Here is a 27,192-nt window from a genome sequence, read left to right on the forward strand (position 1 = left end):
AACGATCAAAATAATATTGATTTGATCTTGAAAGAAAATTACAATCAAGCTTTCTTAAGTTGTTTCCAAACGGAAGAAAAAAAAAAGGAATAAACTCAAAGAAAGCTACCTTTACATTAAAGACTCTATGTAGAAAATGCTGTATTAATGAAATGTACCCATTAATAACAAAGTACATAAACAATAGACCTCAGATTCACATAACAGTTTGTCTCTTAAAAGCTCATCTTCTCTCAGCTGTCAGTTTGTAAATACAATTCTGTGCAAACTACTTACTGTAATGTTTAGTTTTGTGTAATAAAATTGATTTATTAAAATTGTTGGTTGGTAAAATTAAAAAGTATTAGGAAATAATGTGCCCTGAAATTTTGACTGCCTACGGGCCGCCACAGGGTTTAATCCGGCACCAGCAGGGGGCCCCAGAGCCTTCAGAGGGGCCCCATTCCACCCAAGGCTAATGAATATCTGCGAGATATGGGAGACTTGGGGCAGAGACATAGATTAGTTAGTTAGATTCAGGGGTGTGGAACCGAGATTACCCAACCATCACTGACATTGAAATGGTAAAATGGGTGAAAATAGTATTGTATTTAAAAGGCTTCTCTGTGCCACATACCCATCCAGCCCTTTGTTCATGTTTGGTCTGTTTTCCGTGAGAGGGAAAAGGAGGGGTCCATGAATACAAGCTCTGCAAAGTTTCATTGAGATGTGTCTCTATGGTGACAGCTGGTAATCTGTGTGGAAACCAGTGGTTAATTTGACCCTGTGGTTTCCGGTGGTCAGCATTGGCACTTAATTTGCAACACCAACACTTTTGACCAGTGGCATAACAAAACTTGAGAGGGCCCCCCTGCAAAGTACCTGGAGGGACCCCCACCCCTAGACCTAGTCAGAGGGCTGCTGCCTGTGGACAGTGTATTGTGCTGAGGGGGCCCCTGGGAGCTCCCTCATCCCCCTGCACCGCAGGGGCTGCGGAGGCCTTTACTATGACACTGCTAATGACAGCTGCCACACGGTGGCGCTGTTTGTATATTTTAGAGATGTTGAAAAGTGTAGTTGTTTATTAATTCAGTATACATTGAAACAACTAATACTTTCTGTCCAAGCCATTCTTATAGCTTTGGGGCCTTGAACAGTCTGAATTGTAACACTTGTAGCAGTGTGTTGGTTAGTAGTCATGTAGGTACTGTCACTGGAAGTGCTGACCGCAGTAATGGGTAGTGCAAGCTGCGGTGGTCTCCTGAGGAGAGCCCTGCACTTATTTTTTTTTACAAATTAAGCACCGGTGGAAACATGTCCACAGACACAGCTTGACCGACCCAACTACACGCACTGGAGTCAATCATTTAGGGGGGTGTCACACCCCAAGCACCCCGCCCACCCTCCCGGAGCTACTCCCGTGGCTTAGGGGCCCCACTTCACTGTACATCTTTGCGCCGGCCTGCCCTTAGAGAAAATATCTCCAGTGGCAGTGACTGTGCCCGGGTACACGACTTAAGAAGTAACGTATACCTCAAGCAGCAATTGTGAAAGGAAATGCGAATGTCTGTAAAGTGCGGCCAGTGCCAGAGGTAATTTAACCCGAATTGCTGAAACATCGGGCTAGAAAGACAGAAGGTAGTCGGTTGGGGATTTTGGCAGGGGTTCAAGGGAGCAGGTTCCCGTCAAGACAGCGACAAGGCCTTCCCATCCCGGGCTGTAGGTGAGCAAACAAACAAAAGGGAGGAAATAAACGTCATCGGGAAGAGGCGACATCCGGGAGCAGAAGAGGCCCCGCCCCGCCCAAGCACAGCAGGATCTGCTCCTCAGAAACCCCCGCGCGGGAGCGGCACGCGAGGAAGTCCGCAGCTCCTGCACAGCTCAGACAGGACGCAGCACCTTTCATCCTACAGGTGCCATCTTGTGGTTCCCAATGATATGTATGGGCCCTCAGGTCTGAATGCGGCAGGCGTTGCGAGCACAAAGCATTGATTTGCTGAAGTGCTTCCTGTGAGAGAAGGCCAGTGACAGGGGGCACGAACTAAATCGTATTATTAAACATAAATACCTGGAATAACTTTATACAAAAATGAAAATATCATTCATGCGGCAGTCCAGACTCAGGGACGTAGCAATCGTGCTTTATCCTTGCAGCGGCACCAGGATACAAGGGTGTTATGGGGCCAGTGGACCCCTGGTTGTATTTTACTCTCTATCCAGTGGATGGAGGGCCAGTTTACCTTACGTGCACAAGCCTCCTTGGCAACATTGCTACGCCACTGTCTAGACCTGCAATAATATTCTTCTTCACTGTCCTAATAGCCCCCTCACCACTATTTAGTTGCAGGACATCAGGCATGTTCAAGATTGGTCCAGATGGGTCAAGCTGTGATCAGGAACGAAGAATGCTAAAGCCCCTTGATGTATCAATTATTTATTTCACATTTTTTATATAGCGCGACTCTGCTCAAGCAGGGTAACAGAACACATTACAAGTAAAACAACACTGGAGAATGGACATCTCCTTAGAGTGAAACTGGAGAAAAACGATAAACATTAAATGTTAACATACATCAGTCACCCAGGCAGGGGATGTAGAAGGAGTTTGGTCACGTTGGAGGGCAGAGATATGTAAAATATAGAACAAGATACAGGAAGAGGTCTGGGAAGAGAGAAGGAGAGATGAGGCAGGAAACACACTGGTACCAAACAGGAGTGGGTAAAACACAGGTGAAAGGTGAGCGAGTGTAGGTGATAACTGGGTACACAGAAATGAGTAAAATGAGAGGAAAAGGAGGAGTTGGGTGGCATTAGATAATCACAAAAGACAAGCAAGCTACAGAAGAGGACGAGAGTAAAGGGGGGATGGAGAGGGAAGAATGAACAAATAGGAAAGTATTTACAGATCAATGGTCGTACCAAAACAGGTGGACATTATTTTTTTTGTGGAACTGAAGATAGTCCATATATTGACACAGCTCTTCAGAGAGAGAGTGTTCCAAAGAGATGGGGCTGCCCCAGAGAAAGACTGGGCTGCGACAAGGTGTGTTGTGAATTTCTTAGATTGCAATCCAAAAACCTTCCTACTCCTGAGCTTTTTACATCCTTAAGATATTTGTAAGGAGAAAGATGGGGAGGATGGATTTTGCTGGTGGATGACTTTAAAAATAATACAAGTAAGCTTGCACTTGCACCATCAATCAATCAGTACTTTTACAGCGCGGCCTATCGCCTGTGGGGTCTCAAGGCGCTGTGGTGGGCATGCTGATCATTCAAAGAGTCAGTTCTTGAGAGCTTTCCTGAGTTGCTTCGGTGAGACTGCCTGTCTGAGGTTGAGAGGGAGTGTATTCCATGTCCAGGCTGCGAGGTATGAGAAGGAGCTTCCTCTATCTGTGCTTTTCTTGATTCTGGGGATGGTGTCAAGGGTGATATTGGTAGGACCGGAGTTGCCTAGCAGGGGTGTAGAAGGTCAGGTGGTGTTTGAGATAGTCTGGTCCAAGGTTGTGAAGTAACATATAGGTGTGAGGTTAAGGTGATGCGTTTGTCGACCGGGAGCCAGTGAAGATCTCTGAGGTGGGCGGAGAGGTGGCTGCGGCGGGGGATGTCCAGGATGAGTTTGGCTGCTGACTTGTAGCTTTTTTGTGATACCTTGCGTAGAGTGCGATGCTGTAGTCCAATTAGCTGCTAACCAGGACGTGGGTAACCACCTTTCCAGTCTCACCGGAGATCCACTTAAAGATCGTTCAAAGGAGTTGCAAGGTGTGGAAGCAGGCAGAAGAGACGGCATTGACTTGAAGGATCATGAAGAGCATTGAGTCCAGGATGATGCCCAAGTTGTGTGCGTGGTCGGTGGGGGTGGAAGCATTTCCTAGGGTGGCTGGCCACCAGGAGTCATCCCAAGTGGAGGGGGTAGAGCTGAGTACGAGGATCTCTGTCTTGTCCGAGTTGAGCCTGAGGCAACTGGCTTCCATCCAGGCTGCGACTGCTCCCATACTGTTGTTGAAATTGTTTTGGGCTGTTGATGGGTCGTCAGTCAGGGAGAGGATCAGGTGGGTGTCTTCAGCATAGGAGACAATGTTTAGTCCGTGCTGTCTGACAATCTTAGCGAGCGGAGCCATGTAGATGTTGAAAAGGGTCGGGCTTAGTGAGGATCCCTAGGGTCCTCCGCAGCATGTTTCTTTGGGTGCCGAAGTGTACGATGGGAGTCTACACTCTCGGTTCTTCCAGCCAGGAAGGATTGAATCCATACCAGTGGTTTGCCGTGGGTGCCAACATTGTGGAGTCTGGTGCAGAGGGTGGAGTGGGAGACTGTGTCGCACATGACAGAGAGGTCCAAGAGGATGAGGGCTGCCATGTCTCCGTGGCCCAGTATTGCGCAAATCTCATCTCTGACTGTGCGGAGGGCTGTCTCAGTGCTGTGGTTGCTCCTGAATCCGGACTGTGAGGGATCAAGAATGTGGTTTGATTCAAGAAACTCTGTCAGTTGCATGTTGGCGGCCCTTTCTGTTACCTTGGCCGGGAAGGAGAACAGAGAGATAGGTCTGTAGTTTTTCATCTCCCTTGGGTCGGTGAAAGGTTTCTTTAGGAGAGTGTTGATGTCTGCGTGTTTCGAGTCAGATGGGAAGGTGGCGGTTTCAATGGAGCAGTTGATAGTCTGGCAGAGCTCTTGTGTGATGGACTTCTGCTCATCTAGGAAACAGTGAAACATCATTTGTAGGGTCATCTCTGACTGTAGAAGACAGTATGTGCCACAGTTACTTGGGGACTTCATCATGTAAGCCATGTAGAGACTATAGCGTTCTGCATTTTAAAGCAACAAACTGGACATTTTTCATAGAATGTGAGGAGGATAAAAGGACATTTTATATGCTCCTCATGCTTGAATATTTAACAGAAGTGTTTCTCAAAGTGTGGGTGGGGGCCATCTGGCTTACTTGGGGGTTAAGATGGGAATAGTTTAACTGAGTAAGAAATTAGCCTCCTTATTAGACAATTAGCTGATATCTGTGTAGGTTACCATATCAGGTCACTGTAACCTTTTCTATTGAGAATGGACCTATGTTCCACCTCTAGAGCAGCTGCTGTGGATGCAAATCATGATGGGAGAAATCCCTCCTAGCCAGCCCTGGGGTTACTCTTCTCAGATTTATAGAAGCCTTATAGCTGAAGCAAAGGGGCTTGCAATGGGTGTTGCGGTACGTGTGCCTATGCAACACCCATTGCTTTTTGATGCTGCCCCAGATTTACGAGAAAATGTAAACCTGAGGCAGCGTCAAAAACTAACTCCACCCCTCGGGTGGCGTTAGAGTGGCAAACAAGGAGAAACACTTTTATTTCTCCTCGTTTTTTGCTCTGCAGAAGCACACATAGAAGGAGCAAATCACCATTAATGATTGTTTTTGTGCAGGAAGGTGTTCCTTTCTGCACAAAAACTATCACCCCGCAACATAGGCCTCCTTGAACCATGGCACAAGGGCGCCTGCATTGGCGCTAGGCAGCTGATTTAGCACTGACGCAGGGGAGGACACAGAGATGCACGAAATTCTTGTAAATACGGCGCATCCCTGCGTTCTAGAAATCACACTGCTCGGTACAGCAAAATTGCTTGTGGCACCCCGCTGCGCCATTTCCAAGTAAATGAGGCCCTAAGCACTTATGTTGGACTCACACTTTTTCCAGCATAATGTACTCAGTGCTGGTCTCATTGGCTCAGAGGACAATAACCGTGCACAAGCACTACATGCAAAACACCCTAAAATTCTTTAGAAGTGATTACGATACCAGGCCATTGATTTTCTATTTTTGCAAGCAGCAATCAATCTGGATCAATACGTTTCTAAAAGCGAATCCCAGTGAGCCCGATATAGTCATTGTTTGAAACTTGCGCATTGTACTCAGCATTTAGTTTTCATTTTCTTACTATATTTCTTTCCCCTCTTTTCCCTTGTCAGCTAAAAGAGAGCAAGACTCCACAACAAATATTAAAACACAGCCCCTTCTGTTGTACTGCACCCTCCCCAGGATCTTTTTGTTTAAAGTAAATGGGGTACCTTGAGCACGATAAGCACCTTAAATAGAGTCTGCACTGCCAGGAGTGCAGTCACCTTGAAGCCACTATTAGGCGAAGCACAGATTCTCCTATGAAAGACTTGAAGCACGTATGTTATTGCCCCTGCTTTCCTTGCATGAATTAATATATAAAGTGAGGTGTGATCTGTAGGAAGACAGTTGTGACAGTGGGCCTGCGCATTCAAGGGATAGGACTTCTATGATCGGCAGCTGTTTCTGAGGCCTGATCCATGTCAGATTTACAGGGCATCCACTTAGGGTTCATTTATGTACAATGGATTTAAATGATCTCACTTCCATACTCTGTGGTTATCTTGAAAATCTGCATGGTTCCAGCCCTCGTGGACTTCTGCTGAACGCCCTATTTGTCTTACAAGTAACTTGAAACAAGCACTTGCAAAGCCAAAAGATCTGGTCTTAGCAAGCCTGTGTTTTTTAAATTCTTTTTTTGCACACATATGCAGTAGACAAACATATGTAATAGATATTAAACGTGAAAAATTAAGAAACATGGCAATATGTAGAAAACTATTGCAAGGCTAAAACATGAAATTAATGCAGAACTTGGCACTAAAGTGGACTACTTCTCACTTAGATGTGCCCGAGTGCAAGAGCAACCTGGCACAACTCACAGTGTAAAGAGTCAATGAGTGAAGTTGGTTGATCCATTCCCCCATGCTGTAGGCTGTGGTGGGTAGAATCAAATTGTGACTAGAACACTAGTATGCCATTGTTTGAAAATGGCTGACTGAAAACCCCTCTCTTAGTGTTTGTCTATATATTTAGCGATTCTTCGGAAAAAAAACACAGGTGAGACAGCTAAAGCTGTATCTAGGCTAGACCTAAAAAGGACCCTGGGGAGGTATGCTAGAAAGTAGATAGGTGTGGTTTTTAATTTAGTAGAAATGCCCCTTTAATCATTTCCTTATTAGTTCAGTTTTTGCTGGGCTAGTTTGTCTTTGGTATAGTGAAAATCAACGGACACTGTCGATGATTTCTACCTCACACTTTGATTTTGAGTTAACTGGTTCCTGTGCTCTGGTAGTGATCATTATTCCAGATCATTGGTCATCATTATTTCATTTAAAAACTGGTTTTATATGAACTGTACTAGGGATGGACAAATATTGCACTTGATATTTGCCACATTCACCAGCAATTTTTCCTGAACTGATTATCAGATAGGCTGTGTAGACATTTATGGCTCCATGAACACATGTTGACTTTCAGTTATAGAACTAGAAGATGTGGGCAACCTCTCAAACACTTGTTTACTTTTCCTATTAAACTCTTGTCTGCTTTCCCTCTCACCCCCTCACCCTTTTATCTACTTTTCATCTCATACTCCTGTCTACTTTTACCTTCTTTTGGCAACCTTTGCCTTGTAGTCTCCTTGCTACCTTCACAAGAATACCATTATTTCACCTACTCGGTTCATTTCCATGGTAGAAAATGGTGAATTGATGAGTGCCCTGATTTATACCAATAATATCTTATAGAGAATACACCACGGACTGGATGCAAAGCCTTTTGGAGAATGGAAAAGTCCATAATTCAGGATTCAGACCAATACATGAATATGATTAATGTATTATATCATACGTTGTCATTCCCCACATGTTCTGTGTAGATTAGGGACCAATGTATTCTGATTTTAAGAATAAAGAGGTCAATTCCAAGTCTGATTACAGTAGATTCAAATACCCATGTTCTTTGACTCCATGTGACAGGGCTGGTCTAACTGCCTGAAATTAGGTTACCACAAGTTCTAGCAGGCCCTTAACTGGTTCTCCCACATGCATGTGGAATTGGGTGGATATTCCATAGAGGCAGTTAAATGCAAAACCCTTTGATTAATGATTGTATTGTATATTATAACCTTATAGCTCGCTGCCAAGGGCTATACTGATTGTTAATGGCCCTAAACATGAGTTATAGGCCTGAGCCACAGGTTAGGGCCCATAACAATGAAGAGGGACCTTAACAACCAGTATAGCCCAAGGCAAAAGATCTATAAGGCTATTAAAACATTATCTAATAATGAAATACACTGTTCCTAAAGAGCAAGAAGAAAACAGGGTGAGTACTAGGGGGTCCTATTTAGTAGGAGCAAGAGTCATCACACACCCAAATGGGTGTCATGCTTCATCATCGGACCAGCTCCTCGTCAGACTGGCGCTGCAATGTCTGACGGGCACCACCCTTTCGGGGGGCTCTTTGACGGAGTTCTTTTTGATGATGCCACACTTTCCCGCAGGTAAGTAGGGAGAGAGGGAGAGAGGAGAGAACAAAAAAGCAAATGAAGGATAAAATTGGCTCAAAGACCCTCGCTAAGAGCTATCTTTATTAATGCGGGGTACAGGCCAAGATTAAAACTATTCCCAAGAGAGTGAAATCAAAATAATGTTCGACCACTCTCAAACTGTATTGCACAAAGCAGGGTGGTCAAGAAACTACAAGACCCACCTCAATATCGGGTCGACATGTTTCGCGTCTATACGGTCCAAAAGGATCCAATGGCGCTTCTTCAGGACCTAATGAAATAATGCTTCTCCAAATATAAACTCAAATGACTCTTGCCTATACCAACTGACAATCAGAACAAGGGGGAGTTTAGTGTCGTCAGTCACTTACATGAGTCCTTTATGACCCAGTATGTCGTTCCTATTCATCGCCCCTCCCACTTTGAGACAGGGCTTAACGGGATCACGCGGACCATAGGCCTGGTCCTCATAACACAATGGTCAGGACTGGCCGACGGTACTTGCACCTACCCCGGGTCGCGCTCCCGTAATCTTATTTACTACGTTGATGGTCATACTGGAAACCTTCCAAGGATGTATGGTTTGAGGATATTGTTTTGGGGAATGAATTTTACAGAAAGGAAAATAACACAAGAATGTTTGATGATATTTAACTTAGATTTTTCCTGCTCAATGGCAGAATATGCCTTAAGGCATTGGCAAGCTTTATTCATATGTAATATTTATACTCCTCATAAGCGACCAGTACTATTTACTTTAGATTTCATTGGTATTTTATGGTCCTATGAATATTTTCATAATTTCATATATGAAAATATGGTTACTTGGATTTTTGATTGTGAATCAGAATTACAAATGCTTCTTGACATGTTATAACTCATTTGAAAGTCAATGAATAATTGTAATTCTGAGAGTTTATTTTGGAATTCAGAACTCACATTGAATTAGATTTATGGAAAAAGCATTGCTATTAATTGATTTGTCCATTGGGAATTTTGCTTTGAATAATACAAAGCTCACATTTTAGTATTTAGAATTTGGATAGGCTCTAAGATTCTCCATCTTTTGAAGATTCTCCACCCTTTAGCATAGTGGTATGTGTCTAAGGGTACTGAAAATGCTGATTCCTTTTAATGCAACCCTCTTGGGAGATATTGAGGGTCCCATAAATAAGTTCACATCTTTCTTGTAATTTCTTTGTGTCAATCTCAGATTCCATAGTTGGCACGTCTCTAGTAAGAGGGCATCTTGCTTTCAGTACTGGATGTGAGATGGTGTAACTCTGTCTTGAAGAATTGGGTTTAATTCAGAAAGTGTTTAAAAACATGGTTTTGCTTAACATACTATGCCTACATTTGTAATACAGAATTAACATTTTCGAGGTACTGGCATTTGGTTACAATATTGGAACATCCATTACATCTGTCCCCAAGACCTCTGTGTCCTGAAGCAGCCTGTAAGATATATGTGCTAAAGTGTCCAAAATAACTGTATCATAATGGAACGGAACACAACATAACCTAGAGTTCATACTCTCACCTGTCTTGTCTTTCAGGAAGGCGAATGGACACATCCAAGTCTTATTCAACAGCATAGAACTGCCCAGAGTGGGTGGTGGTCTTCGACACACAGCACCACCATCTCCCAAGGTACGTGAGCGGCTTAAAGACTAGGGGGAATTCACCGAAGGGAACATTCACACACGTCAATGGTTGTCCTACTTCACTGGATTACACACCTTTTTCCCCACGCAGACAGTTATTTGTAATTGAAAACTCATCAATCTTATGATGCTGCAGAGTTTTCATAATGCTTGATCTTAGCCGTTTAGCATATTTTACTTATTTACACTTCTGTATGTAGAAAATAACAGCAAAAGATGAAATTAGCTAAAACATTTCCTCATAGCAAAAATTATTTAAAGTGTTGAATTTTGCAAACAGTCCCATCTTTTTGTACAAGTTGTAAAAAGCTATTTATGATTTTGAAAATGTGTGTTATAGTAAAATAAAAAGGTTTTAGAAGTTGTTAAGATGTTCTAAATAGCTTTACTTAAAGCCCACAGAAGCTATTCATTTTGTCAAGAGGCCACACATTTGCTGGAGAAAATAGGCAACTGTACATTAGAACAATTTACTCCCCCAGAATTTGCCTTCGTAAAAATGCCCAATGTTGCCAGTTTCAAGAATCTTTTTCCATACGTACCAGAAGTTTGAGCTACCAACAGTTTAGAGGTTTACAGTTCAGAACATTGGGAAATTAAAGTGAGCCTTGTTGGTTGACTGTTAGGAATTTCCATTGACTGTTGCTTGTGAAGTGAAAAATATGGTGCAATTTGGCAGCCTCCCTATTGATATTAGATAATGGTTTTGTCTGATTTGCCCCCAAGTATTGGTAACATTGGAGGGAAAGAATTTGTCACATAGTACCTCTAACATAGGAAGAGTGGAGGAGAAAGGCAATAGAGTGAAGGCATTCCCTGACTTTATCAGTTTTTTTTACCCTTTTTTACTTATAATCATTTTATCTGCAACATATCATCTATTTGTTCTGAGGCTGCCGACTATAGAAATAGCAATAGACAGGTTTGCTGTCAATACCTTGGCATCTTTATGAACAGCCCTATTATTTGCAGGCAAGGCTCCACTTATTAAGCAGGCTAGGTGGTGTCAATGAGCCGAAGATGTACAAAGGCATATAGCATCGAAACTGAGAAGAGATCGTTTGACACAGAGGAGGGCTTAATATCTCAAAATGTAGTAGGCAACTGAACTACCAAATGTCTACATAAACGTAGCACTGAACCTGGACTGCCATAAACTGATATATGCATCTAAAGCTAAGCTTGGTGCTGAAAGGAAGGGCATGCAAAGTTTCTCCTAGCTTACTGGCTGCCCGCTGTGAGTATTGCGCTTTTCCTACATGTTAAACCTCGCATAGTGTTTTGTACAAACTGGTAATACTTTCCTAGCAAGTGCTAAAAATGGCCATTGCGTTTTCTTGTGCCATAACTTTAAAACTCCTTTCCTTGTGACTTTGGAGCCGGATTGCTGTAAGGAAATTGAAAAGTGCCCATTTTAAAGTGAAAATCTTTTTTGAAACTAAGGGTAACAATATTGATGTTCGTTACAATTACAGGAAGTTCACAAGAGAAAAATGTTGCATGGTCCTAGGAGAAAGAGTGCATCAAAGCAAAGAATGGGCAAGACAAAGTAAATGAGATTAAGGGGGGAAATGATTGTCCTAAGACACCCAAATATATAGAGCGTATATTGCATTCTTTGATAGAACATCCTCCATATATGTAGCTTCACAGCCTATTTTTTATATTATTGTGCTGGTCTGCCATGGTAATGTGGTTTGCAAAAGCCTTGAAATGGTTGTTCAAGGGTGACTAAAATGTTAGTAAAACACCCATGTATACCTCACTTCTTTTGGAAAGAAAATGATTCCACATGGAATGAGCTTGACCTCAATATGCAGCAGTATGAATGATGACCTTGTTATGATGAAGGATCTCTTTAGGACATGATAATCCGCATTTTATGTTTTCTCAAGTGCACACTATTTGTTTTTCAGAGATCTGATAAATTGACTTTTGATTTTTTGTAAATTGAATATAGGTTTATCTTAGATTGTAAATAAAGGGAATAATTTCAAATTGATTTGCCAACAGTAAATCCGATATTGCGCAGACTTCAGTATGAGAGGGAATTTTCAGGGTCTTACACAAGAAGTATACTCAACTTTATGTGCTTCTGTCTCTTGGTACCTATTTACCGAAAAGAGGGGGCTAAACCCATATGATTGAGCACTGCACGCCTTGACGATAGTGAGAAAAGGAGTGCAGGGAAGGAGAGAAAAAGATGCAGAAGGGAGGGGGACATAAAAGAGGGAGAGATAGATTTTAAAATGAACATTGATGGAGGGTGTGAGATGGGAATGGATGTGTCAATGGAGATTTTAGAGGCATAAGAAGACTTGATTGGAAGGAGGAATATTAATATGATTAATGTAGGTGCAGACGGATAATAGATCAATAACAGACAGGGCGCGCTGCCCGTGAAACAGAGATGGATGGAGGTAGGATTAAAGAGCAAATCAATTCTGTGACAAAAGCAGGACTCCCGAGAGAACGCCAACCAGGAGTTAAACTCCTCACTGAGTACAGAGCTCAGATATAGTGGTACTTTGTAGTCAGAAGAAACCCTTGCATGCTAGGAGCCCGACCACTCTCCTGAAGTCAGACATAACCAACGCCAGATGACAGCTGTACTCCAGTGAGCATCATCCCACTTTCACGCAAACAGGCACAACCTTCACTCACTGTGTGGCCAACTCTGCGGTGGGTCACCCAAATATGTATTTATTTTTTATAGCTTTTTCATCTCGTTTTGGGAAAAAGAGAGAGGCACCAAACAAGGAAGGGAGACATTTTCTGAGCGTGAAATGTACAGGAGTTTCACATTGGATCAGGTGTTATGTAGCAAAGTGTCTACAACCAGAATGGGAAAATTTAGCCTAAAGTAAGCATCAGAAAAATGTGCATACTACTCAGATATTTTGTATAGCATTCCTTCGTCCTCATGTACCATCCCTTACCATCGTGTCATATTATCGAGGTTTTTAAAACATCTGCCATCAGGTAACTCCTAGTCCAATGTATTTTAATTTCTGCAGCATTCCATGCAAATGGCCTCAGTAAAAGACCCTTCAAGGGCAACTTTTAGATATTTGCCCACCCCTGGTGCCAGCATCACACTACTTTTTTTAGTGAAATGTATGTATCACTCTACTGTTCTAAAGTCAGGCATAACCCAAGCACTCTTCAATTCAACTCTGGCGGGTATCACCTTCTCTCATGAAGTCAGTTTTGCAACCTTAATCTATTCTAGGTTCTCATGCTGTTCATTATTCTTCTGTGTTGGGGTTGGCCGGAAGTATTCTTCCCAATATACAAAGTTCCTTTAGCCTTCGACCACAGACTAGTTTCTGTTGGCAGAATGACTGAGAAGCATATTGAATACTGAAGACAACAGACTCAGGCGACAAGTATATTTGGAGCTATACTGAAGATCCAGGTCGTACGTGATTTCCAACCATAAGAAATCCATGTGGAAGAATTAATGTTTCAGGGGAAACACTTTCCCATAAGTGCCTTCAAAGCCATTCAGGAAATCTAAAATATGAAGCAAATGCGCTTTAAATTTTGTCAGAATTGTCAACAAAACTTTGCAGCTATCGATGAGCTCAGAGTGTGTAATCTATACCCACCCTTTGAACATTAGGCTGAGGGTAATGTACTGTGCTCTTTGTTTAGACCAAATGGGTCAGTAAATAATTAATAAAGAGGAAGCAGCGGCACTGGGCACATTATGCTTCACAGAAAGTGTTCAAGGAATGAGTCGAACAAAACAGCCAACCATATCGTACACATGCTTCTCCGAAGAGGAGGGCTTTGATGGTACTAAGGAAACAGAAGAGGTACCGGGGTAATACATGCATTGCTCTGCGGTTGAGGGCACAAGATCATGTCATTTATTAGTATCATATTTAATACCAAAATATTTTATTGATGTCAATAAGACTGAAAAGTGCGGTGCCTCAGGAGTAAGCCTCTGAAGCTAAAAAACTTCCGAGACTGAAAAGACTGGCAGACAAAAGGGTCGTTAGGAAGAAAAATCCTACCAGGTCAAAGCCAAGAGCAAGCAAACAAGGAAAAACCAAAGAAAATCAACTCAATTTGTAAGGATGCTCGAGACTGAAAATTGTCTACTGACAAAAGCACTGCTATAAAACTGAAAAATGCATTGATAGTTACAGCGGTCGACAAACCAATCAGGCACGGCTTGTGGGAGGGAAAAGAGGCATGTCGGGGGACAAAAAAAATGTAATAATAAAAACTAAAAAAAGGTACCTTTTTGCATCGCCACCGCACCACTCCATCCGCTCCTCCATCGCACAAGAGCCCTGCGGCCAATCCTCACGCTGCTCAGAGCAGCGTGAGGATTGGCTGGGAGCACCCAGCCTGGGCACACCCAGGCAGGCTGGGAGCCTGTGCATGCTCTCTCCAGCCCGGTATCTGTGTTGCTGGGATGGAGAGAGCCTACTGTGCATGCGTGTTTGGCCAACTCAAGAAGACTGGCCAAACACACATGCGCTCTGTGCACTCCCCCTCTGTCCCTGTCACGCCTGTGGGCCCACCCCTTTTATTGCAGACACATAATAAACAAAGCTTATTATGTGTCTGCTATAAAAGTTTTGCAGCTTCTGCTGCTGGTGGGAGGGCGACGCTCCTCTGCCATAGCAGAGGAGCCGCCCCTGAAACCAATAAAACCTATTGGTACTGAAAAACAGAAACAATATTTGCAAGCTGAAATGGCATCCCTACTGCAAAAAGACCATTGATAGAACAGGTCAAAAGAGACGTAAGGAGAACATTGATGCAAGATCTCAAAAGGTCATAAGTTGGCGAGTAGCCCCGGTGCTAGAGTATGGGTAGAATGGGAATGACGATATAATCCTAAATTACAGTAGTCAACCGCGGAGCCTGGAAAAAAACACATTGTGTATAACAATCAGATCAAAGACAAAATTAAGTAAAATATTTAAACTGAATCCCCACATAGAATCTTACTATTCCAGACCAACACTGTCAGATGATTTGGTGGTTGATTATGAATACATGAAACAAGGATTCATCCCATATTGAGGTCTGCCAGAGGGGGCACTGGAGGAAGCATGCTTCCTAGTAAACCCTCTGCAAAGGAAAAACCAGTTTACCTGTGCTCACAAGTGTCTAGTAGCAGAATGCAATTATTTTTCTAGAAGACATAGGGGGAGATTCAAAAAAACATTTGTGAGTATGGGAAGTAGTTCTACAGGAGTACTTTTTTTATATACTGTTACACTGCAAATTGTACTGGAATGTCCAACTTCCTGTTAGTAGAACTGCAAAGCGGGCATCGCCCTTTCAATTTGTACTAATTCTATAAGAATATTCCCATATATATTCCCATTTTTGATTTTTGGTGGCCAATTCACCAAGGCATGAAAGAGGTACTTAAAAGAGAACCATTTTTCATACTCCAAAATGTCTCTGAGAATATGCCCCAAAGACTTCTTGGCAATAGGGACCTAGCAGGTGTCTACTATCATATTCCAATGCATCAAGGGTACAGAAACTGTATCAGGTTTATGATTGATGAGTTCATTTTCAGTTCAAAGTGTCTCCATTTGCTATAAAATCCATGCTTCCCTAGAAATGAGACACAACACATGGTGCACGTTGATACAACTCGAAGCAGCCAGTTCCAGTTATTTACAGTGAAGAGTTACCAATTCCGTGCCTCCCGAGAAATAAGGCACCTGTCCTGGTGTGTATTGATAAGAGTTGGACCAGACAGTTCAGATCACACACACACTTGAAGAGATGCAAATTCATTACCTCTCTGGAAATGAAGCATAATGCCAGTGCGCATTGATACAGGTTGCAGCATACAGTTCCGGTCCCACACAAAGGCACACGTTCAGTAGTGTCACACGAGATAGAATGAGGCACTGCTACGGTTATGCCTTTCACCTCTGAGGGTCGTAACCTGTAAATCAGACACTGTAGTCAATAAGCATGCAGCTGGCGTGACGCACGAGGGAGATGCAACACGATCAACAAAGCATGCCATGCAGGGTTCTGCAACCATTGAATCCGCTGACCACCAACAAGATGCTTATGTGTACTGAGGCTCCACGATGCAAGTGCCACACTCCTTAGATGTGGGCAATATTTTTGGGGCTCTGCTCCTGGCCATCTGGTCTCCTTGCACAATTCTTAGCTTCACGCTCACGCTGCGATGTCAGTTGGAATCCAGCAGACGATGTGGCACTAATGAGGGCACCGGTTATGTGGGTCCCTTGCAGGAGGTCTTTGATGTCCCTGAAACCTCCTCAGAGAACAGAGCACAAGCCGACTAGCCCTTAGAGAGCACACTTCAGGGTGCCTCACAGCAGTAGGAAGTCCGCCCAGGCCAGCCACGATTCAGGAAGGGTGCATGGTCACTTCCAAGGGCAGTTATCCACCTTGTGCACAACAGAATTCTCTGACATTGTACACCATGTGGTCCAGGGTGTCTGGTCCCGCGTATCTGCAAGTTTATCTATACCATGCTGTAGTAAGGCCCCAGTAGTTATACTACAATGTGCCTTTCAAGTTAGGGGTTGTTTGAAGGGTCTTTCTTTGAACCACTGATACCTCCCCTAAATTTCAGTCCTATCTGTCATGGGGCTGTGGAATGCAGACCTTTATCTTTAGTAGGGATATGATCTGGCTCCCAAAGGCCCAGTGTTACAACCTGTCCCTCCAATCTATCCAGCCTGGACCTCAAATGGCAAAGGTCTGTCATTCCAGTTAGAAGGCACAGATGTGCTCCCCCTACCTCCGCTGTTGATTAGAGCCAGGTAGAAAGGCACACAATTAACTATAGGGCAGAGAAATGCCCACTTTCCAGAAGTGGCATTTTTCAGTGATTAATGACAAAATCACCCTTACCAAAGGAAGGTGTTTATAACTGTTAATCCAATTATAGGAACCATCATTATGCTGCTCCACTACAATCCACTATTGCACTTGGGAGAGATTTAAATAATTCTGCCTATGGGGCGAGCAACCCTCAGCAGTAGGGAGAACACACATGGGTATTTTTCCCTACGTTAAGAAACAACCTTGTTGCAAGTACCTCAGTGGGGGCCTGGATACATGTTGAAACACTATTTTGCAAGTGCGCAGACACGGGCCTGCAGTGGCAGGCTGGACACTTGAAAACACTGTTGTGCAAGCATGCACACACGGGCCTGCAATGGCAGGCGGGACACATGTGAAAACAACAGTGTGCAAGCCCACGCACAGGGGAGAGGAATGGCAGATAGGACACATGTGCAAACACTATTGTGCCAGTGCCTGCACACAGGATAGTTTCACTTTCTAACATATGTAGGAAGGCGTGTGCACCTTCACATTGGTCTTACAGTGGGGAAGTGCCCAGGGCACCTAAGGCCACTAAAAGAGAATCAGCAAAAACCAAAGGAAAAAGCAAAAAACTTTGGTGAAACACTACCTCAGCATGTCAGGGCTAACAATGGATTAGTGCACTTATCTTATCCCCCATGCATGACTGGAAATGAGACCTTAAAAAAAGGATTGGTTAACAGACAATGAGATAGAGGAAAGATCCATTTGTTGTCACAATCAACATGCAAAAAAGTAAGTTCAAATGGTCCACATCTGACAACATGACAAAGGTAAGAGCTTTCAGACATTGCCATGCTAAAGTCACAATGACAACAGGAGCCACACACAACAAGTGGAGTGTATATTTGGGACTACTGCAATTCAGGGGTCAGTAGGCACCAGGCAAAGAGATACAATGTCAATTTTCTGTTTTTGAAGACTATCTTCTTAGCCCTTAGAGCCTTTTAAAGGAAAAAAAAGAGCCAGGTGTTGCAAATCTACATAGTCAGTACTACTGCAGTGCTTTGCATAATAATTGAGAAGACACAACGTCTTATACACATTCAAAACTTACTTGAGACATTTGGCATTGGGTAATACATCAGCAGCTTTCGCTCGTGGCACTCCAAGAGTCATGTCTGTGCCTTCCTGTCTTAGTGTTCATAGTCTCTGTATAAATTATTTGTCCCTGTGTAATGTATGTCCTGCCCCACGGCCTACTTCTGTCTCAGTGGTGGAGTGTTCTCTGTCTCGCTGTCTGCGTATCCCCTTTGTCAGTAAATGAGTCTGCCAGCCCCAGTGTACCTGTCTCTGTGAACCAATGGGCATACGTTTTTTATCCAGTGTACACGACTGCTTGTCTAAGGGCGTGACACCTTTTCCCAGCCTCTGTGGCTCATATTGTTACCGTGATGGCCATTTTTGTTTCACTTTAGTAGTGTCTTGGCGATGCCTTGCTGTTCATGCCTCCTGGGTACAGTGTAGGTTTCATTCAACGTCAGTGTAGTCCCTTTCTGCTGTATTTGTGTTGCTGTTCCACTGGTTATAGCTGTGTGGGCCAAAGTAACTGCTCCCCCCGTCCCAAAAATGAAGCGTCCCTCTGGTATTATCGTCATCCAGTCTCAGTTTCAGATTGTTTCTTCACTTAGGCCCTGATTAAAAGTGACTTTAGCCCACTCCAGATGGGTTACTGCCCCCAGGCCATACAGGTAGCCTGGTGTCTGTGGACTCAATAGTGGCAGGTCCAGAGCCACCAGGCCCAGGTTCACTGCGTGGCAGGGGATGTGGACAGGAACACAGCCGGGCCCCTGCAATACCAGTGAGGGGGAAAACCCACAATAACTCCCTGCAGAATCAACCTGGTTCGGGCTTCCTTGGCCATGGCCTACTTCATCTCCATCCTGACCCGTAAAAGCCCACCGAGTGACTTCTTCCCCCTTCTGTGAGCTGGCAGAAAATGTCAGCAGATTTGTCCGCAAAATTGAGAAAAGAAACAGTGGAAAAAGGCTCTCCAGATGGCTATTCCTATTCTGTGGAAAAAACTTGTAAGTGTTGTTTTTTGGTGCAGGCGCAATGGCCGAAATGGAAGATTCCTCTCCCCCAACTCTGTTATCCCACCGCAAAGTCCAAAAAAACTTGGTATGCAGGTCCCTAGTGCTTTTCTGTTCCTATTACCATTGTCAGTTTATTTCTGATCGGATCTATTCTCTGGCCAGTACTTTGTTTTCCTATCCTAATCCCAATATGTATCCCTGTCCCAGTATTAGTTTAGTTCCAACAGTGTAGGTACTTATAGCCAAGCGCTTTATAAATTAAGGTACCAGAGTCCTTAGCTATTGCTAATATGGGGCACTGTACATACACTTCTCTAAATATTTAACCTTAAATACAATGCAACAATCTCTAGAGTGCCTTTATCCTTGCTGTTCTACTTATTGTGAGTTTGTGAATGCAGACAAACCTCTATTATAATAGAGGAGGGTTTCTACAGTACAAGTAGTGTTGTACATTCAGTCAGTGATGTATAATTTCTTAGACACACAGACAATAGTTCCACAAGGTGCCCTTCTAGGAGAAGCTACATGTATACATTAACCAGTGTACAGAATAATAGCACCTTCAATAGGGCAGACATGATACTTTCCTCTAGGAATACAGAAATCTTAGCTTTCTTGAAGTCAGTGCGGCTCGTAACTTCTACCTCCTCTTGCAACATGGTTTTAAATGGTAGTTTGTGGTAACAAAGACCGCCCCCGGTCCTCTTTTACAGGCAGTGGAATTGTGAACCTTTTGATTATGGATGTTCTTCCTATGTTAGAAACAATAAAGCATTGCATGTTGGAGAAATAAAGAGCTTGCATGAACCCATGGCATTCGAACCAATAGAACCCAGATCTTGGCATCACCTTACTCGATGGAATGCAAAAAAACTGCAATGGTACACTTGAAGCATCCACTACTCAAACTGAACCATTCTTCCTCACCCTGGGACTGTTGTTTGGCCTCCACCCTCACGATGCCCGCAGATCGGGTCACCACATCAGTCACAATGATCCTCAGTTGTGCTTTTCCTAAGGGCAAGATCTCCTCTTCCTTCAAAGTAGAAGTGTTAGCACAGCTATTTGAACCATTGAGTTAGTAGCTGATTTCCAATACTCCTATTGTTCATAAGATAATAGAGTCCATCGTCTGTGAGTAACTGCAACTCTCTTGGAAATCCATCAATCTCTTCAGAGCCATAAATCAGGCTCCCCCCAAGAATGTGATAGAAGCTGGTCTGGCGGCATCAAAGGGTGTCTACTCTGGGCTATGATCAAAAAGTTGTTGGCAGTTCTGATTTCATTAGAGCTATTGACTACCTTCAGCACTGTAGTTCACATGTAGACCATGCCCAAGCACTGCTGGAAGTGGTGGCAGAATAAGAAAGTGTGCATTTAGTCACAAGAGGTGCTGAGATTAATGAAACACCCTGGCCTGCATGTCTCTGAGCTGGTTGGTCTAGACTTCATAGACTAGTGGACCCCATGGTGCCATTTCTCTCCACCATTTTTAGTATCTGATTGCAATTGAGCTGTCTGTCATCTTGACAAAGAACGATCTGAATGCTCTGACTAACATCAGTGATACTCAGGTGATGGGGTAGTGGAGAGTGGTAATGACAAGGCTGTAACTGATTGCCTTAGGAGTAGTCAGACATTGACACACCAGAGCATGTGGGCTCGGAATGGTTCTCAGCCAAGATGATGGAAACGGAGGCAGTAAAACTGCTTGCGCTTGCCCCCTACTGGTAGGTCACCTTGGATCAAGAACCACTTACTACCAGTGTGGTCACAAGCCCTGGATCCCTGCTTTTTCCAGATCTGCCACTAGAAACAATCTACGGAAGTGGTGAGACCTGCAATCCATGGAAGTGGTGAGACTTGTTCCAGGCAAAAATACCTTGCCATTTTGTTTCATTCAGCCAAATTTGGACTAGGGGAACTCCTTGTATGTACATGCCAGACTGCAAAGACTGCAGATCTCTGCAATTCAGTCCATTGGTAAACCCAAGCCAGGGGGTACATGTTACCACATATAGCGCCTCTTCAGTGGTTACTAGTTTCAGCACATACGCATTTTAAGGACCCTGTAGAATCCCAGAAGTCTCTCATGCGCAAAAGTAAAAGGCCCAGGCATCGTGCGGCCAAAGCACTCATCAGCGCGCCACCTGAGATCTAGAGCAACTGCCACCATCGAAGTACCCTGGTTCAAAGAGTCTGAACTGGGGGTCTTACTCTAGGGTTCGGTGAGTCCAGATTCTGGAAAACATACCAGTGAGATTCAAAGGACGTGAAGATCGTGTCCGTTTCTGGAAGACAAGCTAGCCTATTTTCCTTCATTGGTTGTTACGCCAAGTCCTCAGAAACCCTTGGCGTCCCTCTGTGGCCCTGTCATTGGAGTGTGCACTGGGTCGGATTCTCAACCATCATGCTCTGAGGCGGCAGCTGTGGTGCGTCACGTGCCAAGGCGCACAAAGTAAGCAGCTGATAGTTATCCTGGCGCAGTGCGCAATGTTTACTCGGAATATGCTGCCTTCCCAGTGGCTTCATCCTGGTTCCATGTAAAAGTAGCTTAAAAGCACAGAGTGAGCACGGTAAGACCACGTGATCATTGAGATTCCCTGCTCCCCACTGCACTGGCAGCTGCGAAGCCCGTGCCCACCTTGTTTCTCATGATGGTCTTACTACCCTTTTCGGGCTAAAGATTACTCTTGCCGGCAGTACTTTACATGGACCGGAACCGTCAAGTACTGAACTGTTTAATTGTCAGGCAGAGTGCCAGCACTTTTAAATTAGGGTGTAATATCGGTAACGGAAGAGTGCCAGCCAGTGCTTAATTTGTAAACTAATGAGGGCTTTGAAGCACGCGATCCGACCACTAAACACCAGAGGGCAGTGTACCGACGCTACACAGTCTTGAATCCAAATCCAGCCTCTTTAATCCACTGACAGAGAGACTCCACCCCCCCTTATCTCACGTTTGTGTCTCCTCCTCCTTTATCGTTTGTGTTTTCCCTTTTCTTGCTCTCTGGGAATATCTGAATATGAAGCATAAGTGCCGGCCCCAAGAAATGAGTGCCAGTGACCCATTTGGGCAACCACTTGCTCAAATTAGGCACTCGTAGCAGCACTTTTCAGCAATGGTGTGACACTTGTAACGGGAGAGTACCAACACTTTTCAGTAGTAAATTAAAACTTGTAATGGGAGAGTACCAGCACTTCTGAGTAATGGTATAACATTTGTAACAGGAGAGTACCACCACTTCTCAGTTATGGGGTAACTCTTTTAGCGGGAGAATACCACCAACTCTAAATAATGATATTATTACTTGAAACCGGAGAGTACCACTACTTCTCAGAAATGGTGTAACACTTGTAATGGGAGAGTACCATCACTTCTCAGTAATGGGGTAACCTTTGTAGTTGGAGAATACCACCACTTCTCAATAATGGTTTTAATACTTGTAACCGGAGAGTACCACTACTTCTCAGAAATGGTGTAACACTTGTAATGGGAGAGTACCAGCACTTTTCAGCAATGGTTTTAATGCTTGTAACTGGAGAGTATCAGCACTTCTCAGTAGTGAACAAGTACTCCCGGGTGCCGGCGCTAGCCATCATCATTATTCCAGCTCCCTATTGGCTCCATCCAGGAACAAGTGAAGGCTGACATCCTCTAGTCACTACGTCCTTCCTCCACTCCTCCCCATGTTATGTCACGTTATACTGTGCTGTGTTGTGTTATGCTTTGTTTCGATGTGTTCAGTGCTTAATTTGTGCTTGTTGTTTCCGGTGCTGAGCACCGGCACTTTTTTTGAGGGCCAGGGCTTATTCTTCTGCCTCAAGCATTTGCTGAGAGCAAAAGACACATATGGGAAAGGCGGAGGAAGGGAAAAACGAAAAAGCGTCAAAAAGAGAGAAAGCAGAAAGCTGCAAGAGTGAGCTGAGGGGACAGGGAGTGGCATTAAATGGATTGAAGAGGCCCGAGATGGCTTCAGGATTACGCCGCCTCAGTACTCCTTGTTCCCACATTTAATTGCAGCAACCGCGTGTTTAAGAGGAAGGCTTTGGGCACCGGCACGTTTTTATTTACAAATTAAGCACTGGATGTGTGTATTTGTAGAGTGTACTGATGCCAGAGCTTCTTAAAGCTAACTTATAACAGTGGGGCAAAAACAAAAGAAAAATATGATATAACAAGAGTGAGGCTAAGAACAAAGCACAAATACCAGTGACAAACCCTAGAAATTCTAAAAAATAAACCAAGAAGGGATAAGACCCAAAGGCTCTGCTGAGACAGGTGGACAGACCATTAGTTTGACAAGAACTATGTCTTAGGCACTTCCAGAAGATCAACAGGGTGCGTACACATGAGATTAGAGGTAGGGAGTACGATATTGTGGATGCTGCAATGGAGAAAACTAAGGGCCTCATTTATACTTTTTTAGCGCTGCATGTGCGTAATTTTTTACACAAAAGCGGCGCATACTTACAAAATTCAATTATATTGTGTAAGTTTGTGCCGCTTTTGAGTAAAATAATGACACAAATGCGGCACAAAAAAAGTATAAATCAGGCCCTCAGTCTCTAGAGGTAACCATTTTAGGTCTGGGGCAGTCAAGGAGTGAAAGTCCATTACCCGCCCCCCACTCCACCCCCTCCATCACCAGGAAATGCCATATGCCCTCCTTATCCACCCATGAGGTGAAACAGTTTTCAAGTGATACATGACATATGACTTTGAGCAACAAAACACTCGCCTGAGCCACCCAAAACCCGAAATGGACATTGGCCTCTGCCCTGGCACCCGGTATGCACACCCGCATCAGCTACCGTATTGGAGCACAGGTGAGCAGAGAGTGATGTGTGAGCGAGGCGGGAGCAGCCCCTTGGGCCTTGGAGTGCTCTTCTGCATCCAGCCTGTTTTACCGCCACCGATGCATCTGCATCGAGCTCCATCACCCTCCGCCTACTGCCTAGGAGTGCACAGGAGGCAAGAGGCAAGTGCTGCAGGACAGTGGGGAGTGCAGGACTGGTGCAATTGGTGGTCAGTGGGAGCATCTTGAGGGCTGCAAAGATCTGCGAGGGCCTGGCATTAGGCACCACAATACACGGGGCAGGAAGGGCACCCTGCAGAGGCGGCCTGGCTAGGTCCAGGTGTGGCTTGTAGGGTTGTGCATCATTCCCACTTGCACTAGCATGACCCCTGTCCGACCCTAGAACAGTTCTGCTCCCATCCCTCCCTTCCACCACCATTGCTTGCCTTACCCCCTCCACAGCTATTTAGGCACAGGGCCTGGCAGCACTCCGCAGCATCTGCCTACTGGCTGCTTCAAAACTGTTTCTAATACCCTCCAATGATATTCTGCTAATTGTCTTCTTCACTACCTATAGTACATAAGCCAGAATACTGAGCGCACCTTAAAACCTTTGAGGAGTGCTGTCCCAATAACTCCGGGTAAATCCTGGTACTAAAAACCCCATACAAAAAAAAACCTTATTACCAAGGCAAAAAGGTAATGTAGCACAATTCAGAGCCATCAAGAGCTGTTCGTAAGCTCCATAAGGCCCTATAAGATTGTAGGTCCTCAAGCCTGCAAGCCCCTTAAGATCACTTACGTTTGCCCACGGATGACTTTGGCAGTGACATGGCCCTTTGTTGGGAGCCGACTGACTCTGAGGTCAACGGATAGACTTTACAGGTGAACAGCCCCTTTTCTTTCGGGGTGGAAGTTTTTACTCAGTCTTTCCTACCTACGGTGAGCTAACAGAATGGCCAGAAGGAGAAGTCCTCAAGGAAATATGACAAATCCCTAGTATGGATCATCAAAGACCCAACCGACCCAGACCGCGAGCATTGCCAGTGAGGCCTGTGGGCAATCCGTTCCCATCACCTGCATTACTTCGGATATCCCCATCTTGACCGCCGGAAGAGAGCACAGCAGCAAGAATAGTGTTAACCAAATGAGAGGCAATGCAACAACAGGAAAAAAAATGTCAGTCGAAGACTTCTTCAAGAAAATCTGCTTCTACCCCTAACTTCTGACTTACCACAATCTTTAGACTCAATAGATTTAGCGACTACGTCAAATACACAAGAACTTACAGAATCATTTATGAATTCACCTTTAATGGAAATCTATGAATATACTGAATCCAGCGTCCAGCTGAGAGAGGAAAATTCAGTAATTAAGATTTCATCAAATAGCTCGCTTACCGAACTCGATCAAACTACAAAGACAGTGGATTGGCCCCACAAGAGTATGTGTGCCACAAGCTCTTCCATCGCCGCCGGCCCCAGCATCCTCAACCCAGATCCCAAGCAACAGGGGCCTCCAACTCTCTCGACAAGGTCAATCATAACTGCTGCGCAGATTCACAACCTTGGACCTCAGATGGACAGTTTTCCTTCCCAGGGTGCTAGGGCAGTAAACGCAGAGTCTGCAGGGCCCACCAAGGAGCTGAGGGGAACTCCTGCTGCCAACAAACTTCCACAGAAAAGATCACAAAAGTTAAATATAGGAGGACGCTATCCTGCAGCAAAAAGTTCAATTTAAAACGCAACCGGGCTTCAGTCTTGCTGGGTGCCTCAGCAATCGAAATAGTATAGATCTACCTCTCTTTCAAACTCACAGTGAGCAGAGCAATTTATTAGCATCAATTAATACAACCCTGGAGGCAGCGATAAACGCCTTGACCTAGCAATCAGACAAATTAGAACTCCAGTTGGATCCCACTTCAGCTTTAGCAACATCAGTAGCCAAGATGGAGATTAAATTTAACTCACTGGAGCTAAGGGAACAAAGCGCTAGCCCAGCTGAACAAGATAAAACAACATGCGCTTGCCACCTAATAGCGGAAAAACGATGCACTCTGTCAGAGGTTCTAACCTCAATGATTTCGGACTAAAAGCTTGCTTTTCAACTCAGCCAAAACTAGCCTGCAACCACTCCATGCCATTTCATCAACTGCTGTAAATCTGCCTTTGGACATCACGCCTATCCCTGCAAACAGCTCTAAAGGCCATTACAAGCGCTGAGATGAATACCCGTCTCCCTACAGTCTCATCATTACAAGATTATATAACCAACCCGTCTGCATCTACTGGGGAGAACACTTTAAACGTAGCTTCTCAAGCTTCTACAGTGCACAAGCTACCGACCGAGCCAATTACCCCCCCAGGTGCCAACAGGGCCGATGTAAATCTCATGGAGAACTAATGGACTATGACTTTCAAAAAGATCAAAAAAGAGACTAATGAGGGCTAAAAACAAAGCAACAAAAAATCAACAGTAAACAAAGGCCCTCATTTTGACTTTTTTGGTGCTGCAGACCGCCATAATACAACTGCTGGCAGCCGTCCGCCATACTTGAGGTGGAAAGTCACCAGCAGTCGTGCTGGCGGTCGGCGGTGCAGAGGTGGTTCCATCGCCGGCACTGCCACGGCAGCAGGACTCTGCCTGCCGTATTACAAGCCATTATATGGCTTGGCGGAGTCCTGCTGGCATGGTGGGGCTGGCGATGCAAGACCGCCAGGACCCATCCCCTCCTAGATGTCCTCCTCGACGGAGAAGGTGAGTGGACGTCTGAAAGGAGTGGGGGAGGGTGTCTTTGTGTTTGGGTGCGGGTCTTCCTGTCTGCAGAGGGGGGTGGTGAATACCTGTGTGTATGCGAGTGAATGTGAATGTGTGTGTGAATGTGTCTGTGTGGATGAATACAAGTGAGTGGGTGTTCAGAGTGCATGTTTGCGAGTGAGTGGGGGTGTCTTAGTGCATGTAAGCATATGCTGAATATGTGTGTTTGTAAATGCATGCGTGCGTAAAGGGCTGAGGGTTTGTGAGTGTGTAGACGGGTGGGATGTGTGGGCATGTGTGCATGTGTGTTCCATTGACAGGAATGGAGATTCCTGTCTCCGGGTGCCTGACCACCAGGGTTTTGGTGGTGGGGTGACAACCACAGAAAGCCTGGCGGTTTGCAGCTTTGTAATCCAGCCGGCAGGCTGAGGCCTGCTGCCGGGTTGGAGGTGCTCACCGCTGGCCTTGGCGTTGCGACCACACCGGCGGGCCAGGTGGGGTTGTGGGGGCTTGGCGTCTGCCAAGCCCCACAACTCTTAATGTGGCGGTCGTTACTGCTGGCTCCACGGTGGAAGGACCGCCACAGTGAGGCTGGCGGCCTCATGATCGCCAGCCTTGTAAAGAGGGCCAAAGTGTCTTAAAGAACAAAGGACAAGCGGCCACAAGCCAACTAGCATATACCCTATGTTCAAGGTAAGGGTGATCAGCAAGAAGGAACCTGAACCTCTAGACCAGACTGGGGGGCCTGAAGTGATCCCGGGGGG

General features: G+C 44.7%; 1 protein-coding gene across 4 annotated transcripts in view; it reads left to right on the forward strand.

Moving 5' to 3' along the window:
• The window catches only part of RAP1GAP (RAP1 GTPase activating protein), a 431,870-nt gene that overhangs the window by 87,183 nt on the left and 317,495 nt on the right, over positions 1-27,192 (forward strand). For all 4 annotated transcript variants that reach the window (XM_069240088.1, XM_069240087.1, XM_069240086.1 and 1 more), the window contains exon 2: positions 9,868-9,961. The gene's annotated coding sequence lies outside the window, so the exon portion shown is untranslated. The remainder of the gene's footprint in view (positions 1-9,867; positions 9,962-27,192) is intronic.

Source organism: Pleurodeles waltl, chromosome 6 (genome assembly GCF_031143425.1).
Source record: "Pleurodeles waltl isolate 20211129_DDA chromosome 6, aPleWal1.hap1.20221129, whole genome shotgun sequence".
In the NCBI taxonomy this organism is placed as follows: domain Eukaryota; kingdom Metazoa; phylum Chordata; class Amphibia; order Caudata; family Salamandridae; genus Pleurodeles; species Pleurodeles waltl.